The sequence below is a fragment of the Heterodontus francisci genome, unplaced genomic scaffold, assembly GCF_036365525.1.
Source record: "Heterodontus francisci isolate sHetFra1 unplaced genomic scaffold, sHetFra1.hap1 HAP1_SCAFFOLD_51_2, whole genome shotgun sequence".
Taxonomy (NCBI): domain Eukaryota; kingdom Metazoa; phylum Chordata; class Chondrichthyes; order Heterodontiformes; family Heterodontidae; genus Heterodontus; species Heterodontus francisci.
Window position 1 is genome coordinate 2,835,706 of NW_027141369.1, and position 15,143 is coordinate 2,850,848.

Below are 15,143 nucleotides of genomic sequence, written 5' to 3' on the forward strand. Positions count from 1 at the left end.
TCCTGATGCTGATCGCCAGTCCAAATTCCTTGCAGGCCAGGGAGAACCGATATACAAGCTGCTGTTAATGAACTTCATTATGGGATGTCAGCACAGCGTCATCAGCAAACAGCAACTCACAGACCAAGAACTGTCTCATTTTGGTCTTGGTGCGCAGTCTTGCCAAGATGAACAGCTTGTCATCAGCTCTGGTATGCAGGTGGACACCCCCATCTGAGTCACTGAAAGTTTAAAATAGCAGCATGGAGAAGAATATGCCAATTGTAAAGGATGTGAGCTGTGAGGAGGTTACAAGGAGGCTTCCAGGGGACTTGGACAGGATAAGTGAATGAAATGACAGATGGAATATAATGTGAATAAATGTGAAGTTATCCACTTTGGTAGAATGAACAGAAAGACAGAATATTTCTTAAATGGTGAGAGGTTGGGAAGTGTTGATGTCCAAAGGGACCTGGGTGTTCTTGTTCATGAGACACTAAAAGCTCGCATGCAGGTGCAGCAATCAATTAGGAAGGCAAATGGTATGTTGGCCTTAACACAAGGGGTCATGAGTACAGGAATAAAGATGTCTTGCTGCAATTGTATAGAGCCTTGGTGAGATCGTGCTGGAGTATTGTGTGCAGTTTTGGTTTCCTTATCTAAGGAAGGATATACTTGCCACAGAGGGAGTGCAACGGAGGGTCACCAGACTAATCCCTGGGATGGTGGGATTGTCTTCTGAGGAAACTGGGCTTGTATTCCTTAAAGATTCATTTAAAAGGCCATTTAAAACTGAGATAGGGTGGAATTTCTTCACTCAGAGGGTGGTGAATCTTTGGAATTCTCTACCTCAGGGGTTGGTGAAAGTTCAATCATTGAGCATGTTCAGGACAGAAATTGAATGAAATCTTGATACTCATGACATCAAGGGACATGGGGAGAGCGCGGGAAAGCAGTGTTGAGGTAGATGATCAGCAAGGATGTAATTGAATGACAGAACAGGCTCGACAGGTTAAACTTCCTCCTCCTACGTTCCGAAGAGAGTTGTCACCAGGACACAGTCCTGTTTTACCCCACTGCTGATCGTGAAAGTGTCTGATGTTGCTCCATTGTAACTGACGGAACTGTGCATGTTCTCGTGGAAAGAAGAGATGACGCCCAAGAGTTTAGGAGGGCAGCCTATTTTCCACAGCAGTTTGAAGAGTCTGTCTCTGCTAACAAGATCGAAGGCCTTGGTGATGTCTATAAAGACAATGTAGAGTGGTCTGTACTGTTCACAGTACTTCTCCTGGAACTGCCGAAGTGAGTTGGTAGAGGTTGCGGGTATGGAAGGTGCTGTCTAAGGAACCTTGGTGTGTCGAATTCCTTCATATGTCCCTCTAGCATCCCCCAGATTCAGCGGCAGATTGTATGCTGTTGCAGAGTTTTAACCAGTATTGATTGGTGCAGTGCCGAGCAGTCTGCAGAGACTTGTTTCTGGCAGCTCTGAGAGCCTCTAGAGTTTGTTTGCTGGAGACTTGTTTGTAGTTCATGAGGGCTCTCTTCTTAGTTGCAGTAACTGACTCCATTTCAGTCCAATAAGCCTCAAACCAGTCAGCATTCCTCCCATCTCTTTTCCCATACACAGCGAGTGCAGAGTAAAAGATGGTGGCGTGCAGATGATTCCACTTTGATACCACACCGAGGCCTTCGGCGTTTTCTGAAAGAGCCTGATCTAGGATGTTGAGGAACTCCTGGGTCCCTTCTGGATCAGTGGTTCGGCTAGTGTTGATCCGAGAACGACCTTTCTTCTTGGATGGGTGAAGCTTCCTTGGCTGAAGCCTGACCTTGCTACACACTAGGGAGTGATCAGTGTCACAGTCAGCGCTGTGATAGCTACGTGAGATGAGGATACTGCTGAGGGTGGTATGTCTGGTGATGATAAGGTCTAGCTGGTGCCAGTGGCATGATCTCGGACGTCTCCAGGACACCTTGTGGCACAGCTTGACCTGGAAATAGCTGTTCGTCACACAGAGTCCATGGTGACAGCATAGCTCCAGAAACCTCTGTCCATTTTTGTTCATCTTGCTAATCCCCTTGTGCCCTATGCTCATTGGCCAAGCTGTAGTCAGTACCCAAGCTTGCGTTGAAATCCCCGAGAAGGTATAGTCCCTCGTGCTGGGAATTCTACTGATGGCAGTGTCAAGTGTCTCATAGAATTGATCCTTGACATCTGGGGTGGAGGTGAGTGTCGGGACATAGATGCACATGAGATTAACTGGGCCCACGCTTGTTGACAAGTGAAGGGTAAGAGGTCTCTCTGAGCCAACAGTGGGGGTTCACTCATTGCAAGGAGCATGTTTTTTACTGTGAAACCCACTCCATGCTCACGAGTTGCCTCTTGGGCTTTCCCCTGTCAGCAGAAGGTGTAGTATTTCTCTTTGAGGGGTCCACTTTGAATGAGTCTAGTTTCCTGCAGCACAGCAATGTCCACATTGAGCCTTGTGAGTTCCTTGTCAATCACAGCTGTCTTGTGTGTGCTATCAACCTGCAGAAGGTTGTCATTAAGGCCAGGACACATGGTCCTTACATTCCAGCTTGTGATGCGAAGCACTGGTGTCTTCTTTGTTGAGTTTGTCTTTCCTCGTGCATAGATTATCAATCCGCCAGTTGAGAGATATCTCTCTAAGCTGCAAGCACCCATTGAAGCAAGTAGGTCGTGGCAGGACAGCACCTAACTGACTGGGGGCTGCACAGCTTGGAGTAGGTGGTAGTTATCCAATGAGACGCGATGATCTCTCCCACTGTCAAAAGTAACCCCTGGTGCTCATACTCTACACCAATTGAGTGAGAGCTTATAATTGGTAACTGTTTCTTCCCATGTTTTGCTAATGTTTAACCACAAAGCTGGAGTGTCCTCTCCAGGGCACAGGCCTGGGCAAATAGTATGGAGACACTGAGCATCAGGACACCCTCTCAGCATTGCTAGTATTGTCCAAAGGAAAGGAAAAAAAACAGCACTGTTTGGTACCAGCTCTGCTGTAGGAGTTGCTGGAAAACTACCTGACAAGTAACAGGTAACCGCCTACGGGACTCCACTCCGGATTTATTGTCCAGGTTTACTCCCTAAGCCTTCTTCTCTCTCAAGACACCCACAGGGAAGTGAGACTTTTTGCCCATAGATGGGGCTCTGTTTCTTGGCATCAGGATGGAACCACACGCCAGTGGGCCTGCATGACATGCACAAGGATATCACACACTGCCCCATCCCTGTGACAGCTCAGAGAGATCCCCTGATGATAATGCACCCCACAGGAAAATCACAAACAGCCCCCTCCCGAGGACAGCTCAGGGTCAGATACTGCACACACTGCAACAACAGTGACATTACTGTATTAGTCCCTCCATTCTGAAAAACAAGCATTCACCCTACTTTATGCTTTCCGTCTCTCAGCCAATTTTGTATCCACGCTGCCACTGCCTCTTTAATCCCATCTGCTCAAATTTTGTTAACAAGTCTATTTTATGGTACTTTTTCAAACACAATTTTGAAGTGCAGACACACACCATCAACCTCACCACCCTGGTCAACTCTCTGTGAAATTTCATCAAAGAAATTAATTCATTAATTAATTCATACACAATCTTCTGTTAACCAATCTGTACTGGCTGTCATTTATTAGCCCATGTTCTACCAAGTGCCAGTTAATTTTCTCCTGGATAATTGTCTCTAAAAGTTTCCCCACCACTGACATTAGACGAACTGGTCTGTAGTTCCTGGGTTTATCTCTCTTTTTAAACAGGGCTGTAAAATTAGCAATCCTTGCAGACTTATCTTTCAGTTCTGGAAAGTCTATTGTGGACAATTTCTTTGGGCATGACTTTAACTAATTAAAGCAACAGGATACTTGATTAATAAGTCCAGAACTTTTATTGAGAGTAGAATAGTACTTAATAATTGGAAGTAAAATTATCTTGAACAAACTTGGGGAATATAACTTGACAGCTCCAGCAGGTGTGTGGACTGGTCGAGCTTGGTCTCAGAGTGTCACGGTCCTCTTTGTCCAGTCTAGATCCCTCAACAGGTGGAGAACTTGGTTGATGATCTGAGCCTTTACCCCTGAGGTCTTCTAGTGGTCCTGCACACTGAAACCTTACAAGATCCCTACTTTTAACCCCTGGATGGCCATCATACCACCATGTAAAATAATAATTGGTCTGAGCTGTTGCTCGGTACATTTAATTAATGTCTTCCACTAACAGCCAACTGTCCTCAGAATCTCAGACATGAGAACAATGGAGTGGTTTCACACTGTCTCCCAATCTGATCTGAAACAAGTTTCCTGTTCATGAAATCGAGACTCTTGAAAATGCTGGAAATACTCAGCAGGTCTGACAGCATCTGTGGAGAGAGAAACAGAGTTAACGTTTCAGATCTGTGATCTTTCATCAGAACTGGGCTGAAATTGTCTGAGGGAATGAGATTGTGGAATCAATTTCAGGGTCAAAAACATTGTACTCTCTCAGGATGGGAAGATGGTGATTATTAAGTACAATGCAAGAATATAGATGCTTTTACATTATTTGAATCAACATTGATTTAAATCTTGTGCTCACGAAACCTATCTTTTGATCAAAATGACACTGATAACAATGGAAAAAGCAACACATACATTTCACGACCACAGGACTTTGTAAAGCCTTTTACAGCCAATGAAGGACTTTCCAAGTGTAGTCACTGTACAGTACAATACAATACCCTACAATAAGGATATTTCACCTTCGAGTCACGCAAGTCCCAGGCAATGACCATCTCAAACAAGAGAGAATCTAACCATCTCCCCTTGACGTTCAACAGCATTACGATTGCTGTATCCCCCACTATCAACATCCTGGGGGTTACCATTGACCTGAAACTGAACTGCAGTAGCCATATAAATATCATGGCTACAAGAGCAGGTCAGACACTAGGAATCCTGCGGCGAGTAACTCACCTCCTGACTCCCCAAAGCCTGTCCCCCATCTACAAGGCACAAGTCAGGAGTGTGATGCAATACTCTACATTGCTTGGATAGGTGCAGCTCCAACAACACTTAAGAAGCTCAACGTCATCCAGGACAAAGCAGTCCACTTGATTGGCGCCTCATTCACTATATTCACTCTCTCTATCACCAACGCACAGCGTGCACCATCCACAAGATGCACTGCAGCAACGCAGCAAGCCTCCTGACACAGCACCTTCCAAACCCATGACTTCTATCACCTCGAAGGACAAGGGCAGCAGATGCATGGGAACACCACCACCTGCAAGTTCCCCTCTGAGCCACACACCATCCTGGAATTGGAACTATATCACCGTTCCTTCACTGTGACTGGGTCAAAATCCTGGAACTCACTTCCTCACAGCACCACATCGACTGCAGTGGTTCAAGAAGGCAGCTCACCACCACCTTCTCGAGGGAATTAGGGATGGGCAATAAATGCAATAAATAAAAATAAAATCAATAAAAAATGACATTATCCTGTAATCACCAAAAGTAGAAAATACATATGAAAATGAAAATATAATAAAGCACAGTCAGCATGGATTTCACAAAGAAAGACTTGATTAACCTAAACTTTGAAGAATCAACAGCAACAGTAATACAGCAGATGAAGAAGACTTCAAGTTAATAAAGCCTCATCCTTTTAAGTGCTTGAACCAACAAATTGTGGGTTAGCAAACAAGCACACTAACTGACAGAGCTGGGTGTTGTGCTTTCTCGATTCCCCTAAAGCAGGGTGTCAATGAGTTAAATCTTCAGGTTGCTGCAACCAGAATAGCCATTGTCCACGATCAGTTTTACTGTTATAAATAAAGATGGAAAATTCATTGTGAATCTATAGAAACAGTCTGGTCCTGCACACTGCAGACACATCCACGTCATCACCAACCAGCTCTCCTATAATTGATGCAGTTATTTGACTTTTCCCCATTAGCTCCATGGAATTAATTTTGAAAGATTTTAAATTCCAAGAAGTTTTGTTAATATTCAGCCCTTGAGAAGATATCATTCCCTTGCCACAGTGGAGAGAGCATTGAATATAAAACAGTAGACTACCAGGTAACACAGTGAAAGCTTATCAGCTAATCTATAATTACTTACTTTTCTTATTTTTGCTCTTGCTATTCGGTTTTTCATCCTTTTCAGTTCCTGACTGTGGATATTATTGTGATTAAATGTGAAAAGATGCACTGTGTCTCAGCCCCGCTATATTGACTCTTTCTCTGTACAGTGCTGTATACACTCAGATACTGACAGTGTCTCTCCCTCCCTCAATTTTCCAGCCCTGACATTGCAGAAAGTGCTGTTCAAAGTTACACATTCTGACTGTTTGCAGTTGATTAGTGAGAGATTATTAACGTATCCTTCTGCAGCGCTGCCTCGGTTAATAACAGCAGATCTAAGTCACATTTCAGATACAGAAACAGATGCATCAATTATTCACTCTTTCCCAGAGTGAGTGAGGCCGGGACAAGCAGCAACATTCCAGCCCCACACTCTGCAATTACCCAGCACCAGTGGAAAGCAGTGAATACAGATTCAATCAGTGGGTTAATGTCCATTACAGGGATGCAAGATTCCACGGCCCAGGACAAACATCCCCATACACCGAGAACAAGCTCAGGAAAACCCGGGGGAGTTAATATCCCAATCACTGAGCATTCCAGTAACATTGAACAAGTTGCAGAACTGAGTGAACCTTTCAAAGTACAGAAGCGATGACGAGGTCAAAAAGGTCTGAACAGTTGAGGTGACTGAACGGTTTCAGCATCTCTGTTCAGGTTGCAGCTTTCACTGGAGGCATGTGTTGTAATCCCACTTTTGGCAACTTGATTTTCAGTTACTTTGCAGAGTTTCCTTGAAGGTTTGAGGTAGAGTAAATACTGAGGAACTGTTTCTAACTGCTGAACGGTCAATAACCGAAGGTTACAGATTTAAAGTGACTCACAAAACCAGAAGGAACATGAGGAAAAATTCATTTCTGCAACATGTGGTTAGGATTTCAGTTATGTGGATAGATTGGAGAAGTTGGGGTTGTTCTCCTCAGAGAGGAGATTTGATAGAGGTGTTCACAATCATGAGGGGTCGTGACAGACCAGATAGAGAGAAACTGTTGGTAGAAGGATTGAGACTCAGGTAAAAGCTGTGGCTCAGTTGGTCACACTCACCTCGAAATCACAAGCTTCTGGGTTCAGAGTTCACAGCTGACACTCCAGTACAGCACTGAGGGTGTCGAAGGTGCTGCCTTTCAGGTGTGATGTTAAACCAAGACCTGGTCTGCATGTTTGGGTGAATGTAAAAGATCCCATGCTGCAATTTCAAACAAGTGAAGAGCAATTCTCCCTTGTGTTGTGATCAATATTTGCCCCTCAATCAGATCAGTTGGTCATTATCACATTGCTGTTTGTGGGTATCAGCTGCTGCATTTCTGACATTACAACAGTGATTACACTTCAAAAGTATTTCATTGTCTCCAAAGTGCTTTGATATATCCAGTGGTCAGGAAAGGTGCTATATAAATACAAGTCTTTTCTTTCTTTATCACAACACATTGCTGTGTAAACAATGGTTCCTCATGTCACCTCTGGTTCTTCTGCCAATCACTTGATATCTGTGTCCTCTGCTTACTGACCCTTTTACCACTGGAAACAGTTTCTCCTTATTTAAACTATTGAAAACCTCCATGATTTTGAACAAATGTGTCAAATCTCTTCTGAATTTTCTCTGCTGCAAGGAGAACAACCCCAGCTTCTCCAATCTCTCCACATAACTGAAATCCCTCACCCTGCTACCATTGTGGTAAATCTCTTTTTTATTCTTTCCTGGGTTGTGGGCACTGCTAACACAATGTGGTTCCTGTCAATGCAGCGGCCCGCTGACATCATCGGAGAGCGCCAAGCTGCACATAGGCACAGCTACATCTTGCCAGGGTTAAGTGGCACATGCACAGGATGATGTCATGGCTCAGCACCAACATCATCGCATATCCGCCCATGGTCCACCTTCGCACATTCACGCTAAAGCGTCATCGGGTATCCAGCCTCTCACTCAGCTGGAGGAAGCCATTTCAACACTCCCCCCTGCTCTCATGCTCACATCTCTGTCCTGGGATTGCTGCAGTGTTCCAGTGAACATCAACGCAAGCTCGAGGAACAGCATCTCATCTTCCGATTAGACACACTACAGCCTGCCGGACTGAACATTGAGTTCAATAATTTCAGAGCATGACAGCCCCCCATTTTACTTTCATTTTTAGTTGTTTTTTCTTTCTTCTCCTTTTTTGCTTTTTTACATTTTTTACAACCTTTTATATTGCATTTATTTCATTTCATCTTAGTTTATTCAGTTTGCTTACCCACTGTTTTTTTTCAGGTTTGCACTTGCTGCTGTTCAATATTCAGTCCGTTAACACCTATTCTGTACTAATGCTTTGTCTTTCAACACATCATTAACATATTGTTTGCCTTTTCTCCATGACCTTTTGGTCAGCTATGTGGCCTTGTCCAACCTGCACCTTCTCCTTTGTTATCTCTTGCCCCACCCCCACCTCACTTGCTTATAACCTGTGACATTTGTAATATTTGTCAGTTCCGAAGAAGGGTCACTGACCCGAAACGTTAACTCTGCTTCTCTTTCCACAGATGCTGCCAGACCTGCTGAGTGGTTCCAGTATTTCTTGTTTTTATTCCAGAAAATATTTGTTTGCTGCAAAAAGTACATGGCAGGTAAAATGAAATGGAAGGGTTGTGAGGCAATTCATTCCTGCACTGAAGGAAACTGATCTCCTTTGCAATCTTTGTATTGTTGACTTGGTGCTGTTTTTGAACTGTTTTGTAATGTATCTTTTTATAGTTTTTTTAACGAATAAAGTATATGTTGGAAATTTAAAAAAAACCTCAGAGAAGGTTCACTAGATTTATTCCTGTGATGAAGGGGTTGTCTTGTGAGGAGGATTGAGCAGGTTGGACCTATCCTGATTGGAGTTTAGAAACATGAGAGGTGATCGTATTGAGACATATAAGATTCTGAAGGGTCTTGACAGGGTAGATGCTGAGAGGATGTTTCCCCTCGTGGTGGAATCTAGAACTAGGGGACACAGTTTCAGAATTAGGGATTTTCCATTTAAGAAGGAAATGAGGAAGAATTTCTTCTCTCAGACAGTCATTCATCTTTGGATTTTTATCTACAAGGAAGTCAAGGGTTATGGGGGGCAGGCAAGAAAGTGGGGTTGATGCCATGATCAGATCAGCCATGATCCTATTGAATGGCGGAGAAGGCTCGAGGGGCCAAATGGCCTCCTCCTGCTACTATTTCTGTTCTTATGATCTCATTGCAGCTTGTTCCAAATAGAGACAAAAGAGTGGAATTCCAGAGGAGAGGTGAGAGTAATTACCCTTGAGTGAGTGTGGCATCAAGGATCCCTAGCAAAATTGAAATCAATGGGAATCAGGGGAAAACTGTCCACTTGTTGGAGTCCTACCTAGCACAAAGCAAGATGATTATGGTTGGTGGAGGCCGATCATCTCAATCCAGGACATTGCCTCAGGAGTTTCTGAGGGTAGTGTCCGAGGCTCAACCATCCTCAGCTCTTTCATTAATGAGTTTCCCCTCAACTTAAGTCAGAAGTGGGAATGTTAGGTGATGATTCACAACTCCTCAGATACTGAAGCAGTCCATGTCCGCAAGGGCGAGACCTGAACAACATTCAGGCTTGAGCTGATAAGTGACAAGTGACTTGGTTGCCACAAAAGTGCCACGCAGTGAACATCTCCAATGAGAGAGAATCAAACCATCTACCTTTTAATACTCAGCAGCATTATCATCACTGAATCCCTCACCATCAACATCTTGGGGGTTACCATTGACCAGAAACTAAACTGGACCAGTCACATCTATGCTGCGGCTTTTAGCGTAGGTCAGAAATTGGGAATTCTGCAGCAAGTATCTCACCTCCTGACATGCCAAAGCCTGTCCATTATCTACAAGGCACAAGTTAGGAGTGTGATGGAATACTCTCAACTTTTCTGGATAGCTGCAGCTCCAACAACACATAAAGAGCTCAACACCACCCAGGACAAAGCAGTCCTCTTCATCGGTACCTCACCCACCACTTTAAACATTCACTCCCTCCACCACCAGAGCACAGTGGCAGCAGTGTGTACCACCTACAAGATGCACTGCAGTAACTCGCTAAGTAACGTTCGACAGCACCATCCAAACCCGTGATCACTACCACCTCGAAGGACAAGGGCAGCAGATGCATGGGAACACCACCACCTGCAGGTTCACCTCCAAGTCACTCACCATCATGACTTGGAACTATATCACCATTTCTTCACTGTTGCTGGGTCAAAATCCTGGAACTCCCTCCGCAATAGCACTGTGGGTGTTCCTACACCACATTGACTGCAGCAGTTCAAGAAGGCAGCTCCCCACCACATTCTCAAGGGCAATTAGGGATGGGCAATAAATGCCAGCCTTGCCAGCGATACTCACATCCAAGAATGAATAAAAAACAAATCATTCTCCACAGATTCCCCACAATCCAGGCTTGGACATTTACTTCACGAGCACAGAGCGTTATATAACTACAACATGAGTTCCAATCTTCAGATTCCATTAGCCTTTCACATTATTTTCTACCAGTCCACTAGCTTTTAGTGATTCAGCACTCGGGTCTCTGCTTCTCCAGTTTCTAACATCTCACCACTTATAAAAAAACACTCTGATCTATCTTTCGTAGGTACTAGATGACCCCACATGTTAAACTCCAGCTGCCAAAGCATTGCTCACTCACTTAATCTATCAAGAAGATTTGAAAATAAATTTCTTGCCAAAGGATAATGTTCTGCTTCTGCTCCCTCGCCATTTGCTTTTCCCGTTAGTCTTTCATTTGGTGTAAATCCAGAGAAAGTAAAGATGGAAGGAAGGAGGGAGGCAAAAATCTTGCTCCTTTTCGTGATCCCTGTTTGATCTTCATTCCAGTCCAAATTGGGTGAAGAATTCCGATTGTTTGTCTCAATTTTAATAAAGGATAAACAATTCTGGAATCACCAGCGAGATATTGATAAGAACATGTTTGCAGGCCAACTTTCCACAAAAGCTCCCCCACAACAATGTCCTCGACACTTCATAAACTAACGACAAAATTGGGATCCGAACCCACACATGCAAAGCACGCAATGCATTAGCACGCCACCGTCTTAACCTCTCGACCACCTTGTCAGCTGTTTGGACAGTACAGATCCTGGCTGTGCAGCCAGATGTGCAATGATGGAAATGCAGCTTCTGTAAGTAAATGCAATTTCCATCACATCAGGTCATGGCCTGTTGGGAATGGAGTGGTGTGAAACATTTCCAGACCATGTCCAACACGTTTCGACTCAGTGTGAAAATCCACCATGGAAAGACTGGAACATACAATCATTTCATCACATCATGATTAACATCACTCAGACACCTGAACCACGAGGTCACTGACGAAGTCATGATGACCGAATTTCTCATGAAATGACAACTGAACTAACTGACTGGAAGAATTGCTTTAATTCCACACGATCAGAGAGGCACAGCCTCAGACCGACTTGGCAGATGAGTATTGATTGAATAATTTCTGTGTGAGGAATGTTCCAGCATCATAAACCAGGGGAACGTGCTGACTGAGCTGTGTCTTCATCTCTTCTGGGCAGTCGGACAGTTCACCCTTCATTCTGCTCTGATTCACTTTCCCAAAGCGGATCTACAGATTCTCAAATCTGTGGACTGGGTTTTCTTATTTTGTTCCTTTTGATTTTTCTTGCTCCTGACTGAATAACATATTCTAAACCTCGGATCAACCCTCCCCTTTGCGTCGTGTCATAGTCTTGGTTAAAAAAGACACAAAACGGCACGAACAGTCTGAAATATACAACACGGTCACACTTTCCTTCAGTGAGATTAATGTTGAGCTGTTTTCCAGGTTAAATGCAACTGCAAACACATTGCTCTCAAAGAAATTGTAGGAGATTGAGTTGCCGTTGAAATATTAGCATTGAACATTTGTACAAGGAGGAACAGCCATTCCAAACTGACATCCTTCACAAAGGCAACCACTGAGCTGTTTTCTTGTGTGAATAAAATTCATGAGAAAAGTTAAAGTTCACAAGAAAACAGATGTAAACGATTGATAGCTAAACTTTTGAAGCAAGGATATGAATCCACGATTTTCTGATTATTGGACAAACACTCGAGCCAACGAAGCTACTGAGCCAGATCACAAATGCTGTGACAACTAAGGGCAGAGGAGGGCACTCTTTATTCTCATCCCACTTCTCCACTGGTCACAACATCTATTTCAACTTTTCCCACTTACTGAAACAGTCAATCATATACTCTATTTTTCCCAGAATAGAAGACACTGACCAGATTTCTTTAATGAACAACAAAATGATTCATTTATTGTAGAACAAGTTTTAACTAGTCATGAAGTAAAGCATAAACACACAGGTGGAAATTTTAAAAGTTCCCTTTTCACCTTTACTTTTAAAGTATTTTTTAAAAATCTTCGAGCCACATGCGCACACACACATACGCCGGTTAACAGAAAAGATAAAAGGGATGTTTTTTAAAAATTTTTAAAATTTTGTTACAAACACAAAAAAAAAACTCTTGGGCTGTTTACTTGCTCATTTTTGAAGAAATTTTCAGATGAGATACGTTGCTCCAAAATTGGAATACAGTCTAACTTCTGAGTATACGTAGACAGGTCACTAGGGTATTTTAGAACAGTTCTTTTCAGAAGGCTCTGAGAATTAATTTTAGCAGGCCTTCTTCAAAGACATGCGACAAGATGAATTAACACACTGGACTTCTCAGGATATTTTAAAGATTTTCTGGAAAACAAGCTGGGTTGTGGTCTTCTCTCCTTCCTTGACACTTCTTCAGGCTAACTTTATCAGCTGCTCACTCCAGCAGGTGAAACACACTGACTCTACAACCAAAAGCTTGTGAGTTTTCTGCTGTCTTAGGTGTACGTTGCTGCTGCCGAGCTTGTCCAATCAAGGGGCACAAATGCCTTCACTAACCACATCTCCCTGTCACCATGGTTTCTGTTCTATTTTTAACTTGAATTATGTGAAAAACAGTAAACATAGTTGCCAAATTGGCTCTTTTGGTGCTCTCTTGAAAAAGAACTGGTCCTACATTTATTCAGTTTGATTATGACTTCTTCAAAAAATATTTTAACAGAAGAAACAGAATCACTTCCATAACATCATGTACTTTCCCTGAGCTACAGGTTATTGAAAGACTCTCTGGCTGTGTTTATTTTAGGTGATTTTGTACTCAGGTTCTTTTGGAATCCATGTGTTTGCAGATCTTTGTGAGTGAGAGATGTGGAGATATGCTTAAAAAATTTCCCTATAAATTATTCATATCTCCGTCTTTCCCCGAACTTTGTGCAAACACATTAATGAGGGAATCACACACATCAAGCCGTCAAACCTGTCTGCTGAACATTGAAAGGTGACAGTGTTTATAGTAACGGGGTTCCATTTATTCAGACACATATTGATGATTCACACATGTAATGTATTTGTATATTATATTCATGACATTATGATGTAAATAAACACTTCCTTGCACTTGCCACGCTTGGTGAACATTTTCTCTGCTGATGCCCCCTGAATATATTAGAGAACATGGTGACGAGGTTGAGATAAAAGTCTGTAAATATAGGCAGCAAACAGCAGCAGGGACTGCAGTGAACAAGATTTACGTGACATATTTGTGCTTATATTGGTGGGTGAAATAAGATACTAAACACACAAAATCCTACATTTGAGCTCGCGGAAGATTGCTCTGTCTATGGAGATAGCATCAAAGAATGCTCAGGAATTTTGTCCTATACCAGTGATAGTAACACACTTCAGGGGAACTTAAAAAAAACTGGTAAAATCGGCTTTCACATAACAGATGAAATTTTGCACAGAGAAGTGTGAAGTGATGCAATTTGAAAGGAAGTATGAGGAGAGGCCATATAAATGAAACATGACAATTCTAAAGTGGGTGCAGGAGCAGAGAGACAATGTACACCGATGTTAGAAGGATTGAAAAGGTAACTAAGAGCAAACAGGACACTTGGATTTATTAATATAGGCATAGAGTAAAAGCATATAAGTTATGCTAAACCTTTACAAAATGCTGGGAATGAATGGCCTCTTCCTGTACCTCCACAGAAAGCTTCCATTCCAGGTTTACACACACTCATCAGGATCACTCTCCACAGATCCTGCCACTCCAGGCTCGGACACCAACTTCAGGATCACTCTCCACAGATCCCGGCATTCCAGGTTCGGACACCCACTTCAGGATCACTCTCCATACATCCCAGCACTACAGGCTCGGAGACCCTCTTCGGAGATCCTAAATCTCCAGACACGGACATCCTTTGAGGACCACTCTCCACAGATCCTGCCACTCCAGGCTCGGACACCCACTTCAGGATCACTCTCCACAGATCCCGCCATTCCAGGTTCGGACACCCACTTCAGGATCACTCTCCATACATCCCAGCACTATGGGCTCGGAGACCCTCTTCAGAGATCCTAAATCTCCAGACACGGACATCCTTTGAGGACCACTCTCCACAGATTCTTCCCTCCAGGCTCAGACACCCTCTTCAGAGTCACCCTCCATCCATCCCGCCGCTCCACGCACGGTTATCTCCCTCAGGATCAGATCAAAGAATGTTGCTTGTCACTTATCAGCTCAAGCCTGAATGTTGCTCAGGTCTTGCTGCTTGCAGGCACAGACTGCTTCAGTATCTGAGGAGTTGTGAATCATCAGCGAACATGCCCACTTCTGACTTATGTTGAAGAGAAAGCCATCAATGAAACAGCTGAGGATGGTTGGGCCTAGGGCACTGCCCTGAGAAACTAGGGATCCAGTCATGAAAGGTGGAGGACAATTAAATAACGAACCAGATGAGGAGGCTCCAAAAACTTCCCTATCCTCAATGTTGGTGGAGCCGAGCACGTCAGTGCAAAAGATGAAGCTGAAGCATTTGAAACCATCTTCAGTCAGAAATTGCTCAGTGGATGATTCATCTCGGCCTCTTGAGGTCCCCAGCATCACAGCTTCCAGTTTTCAGCCAATTCGCTT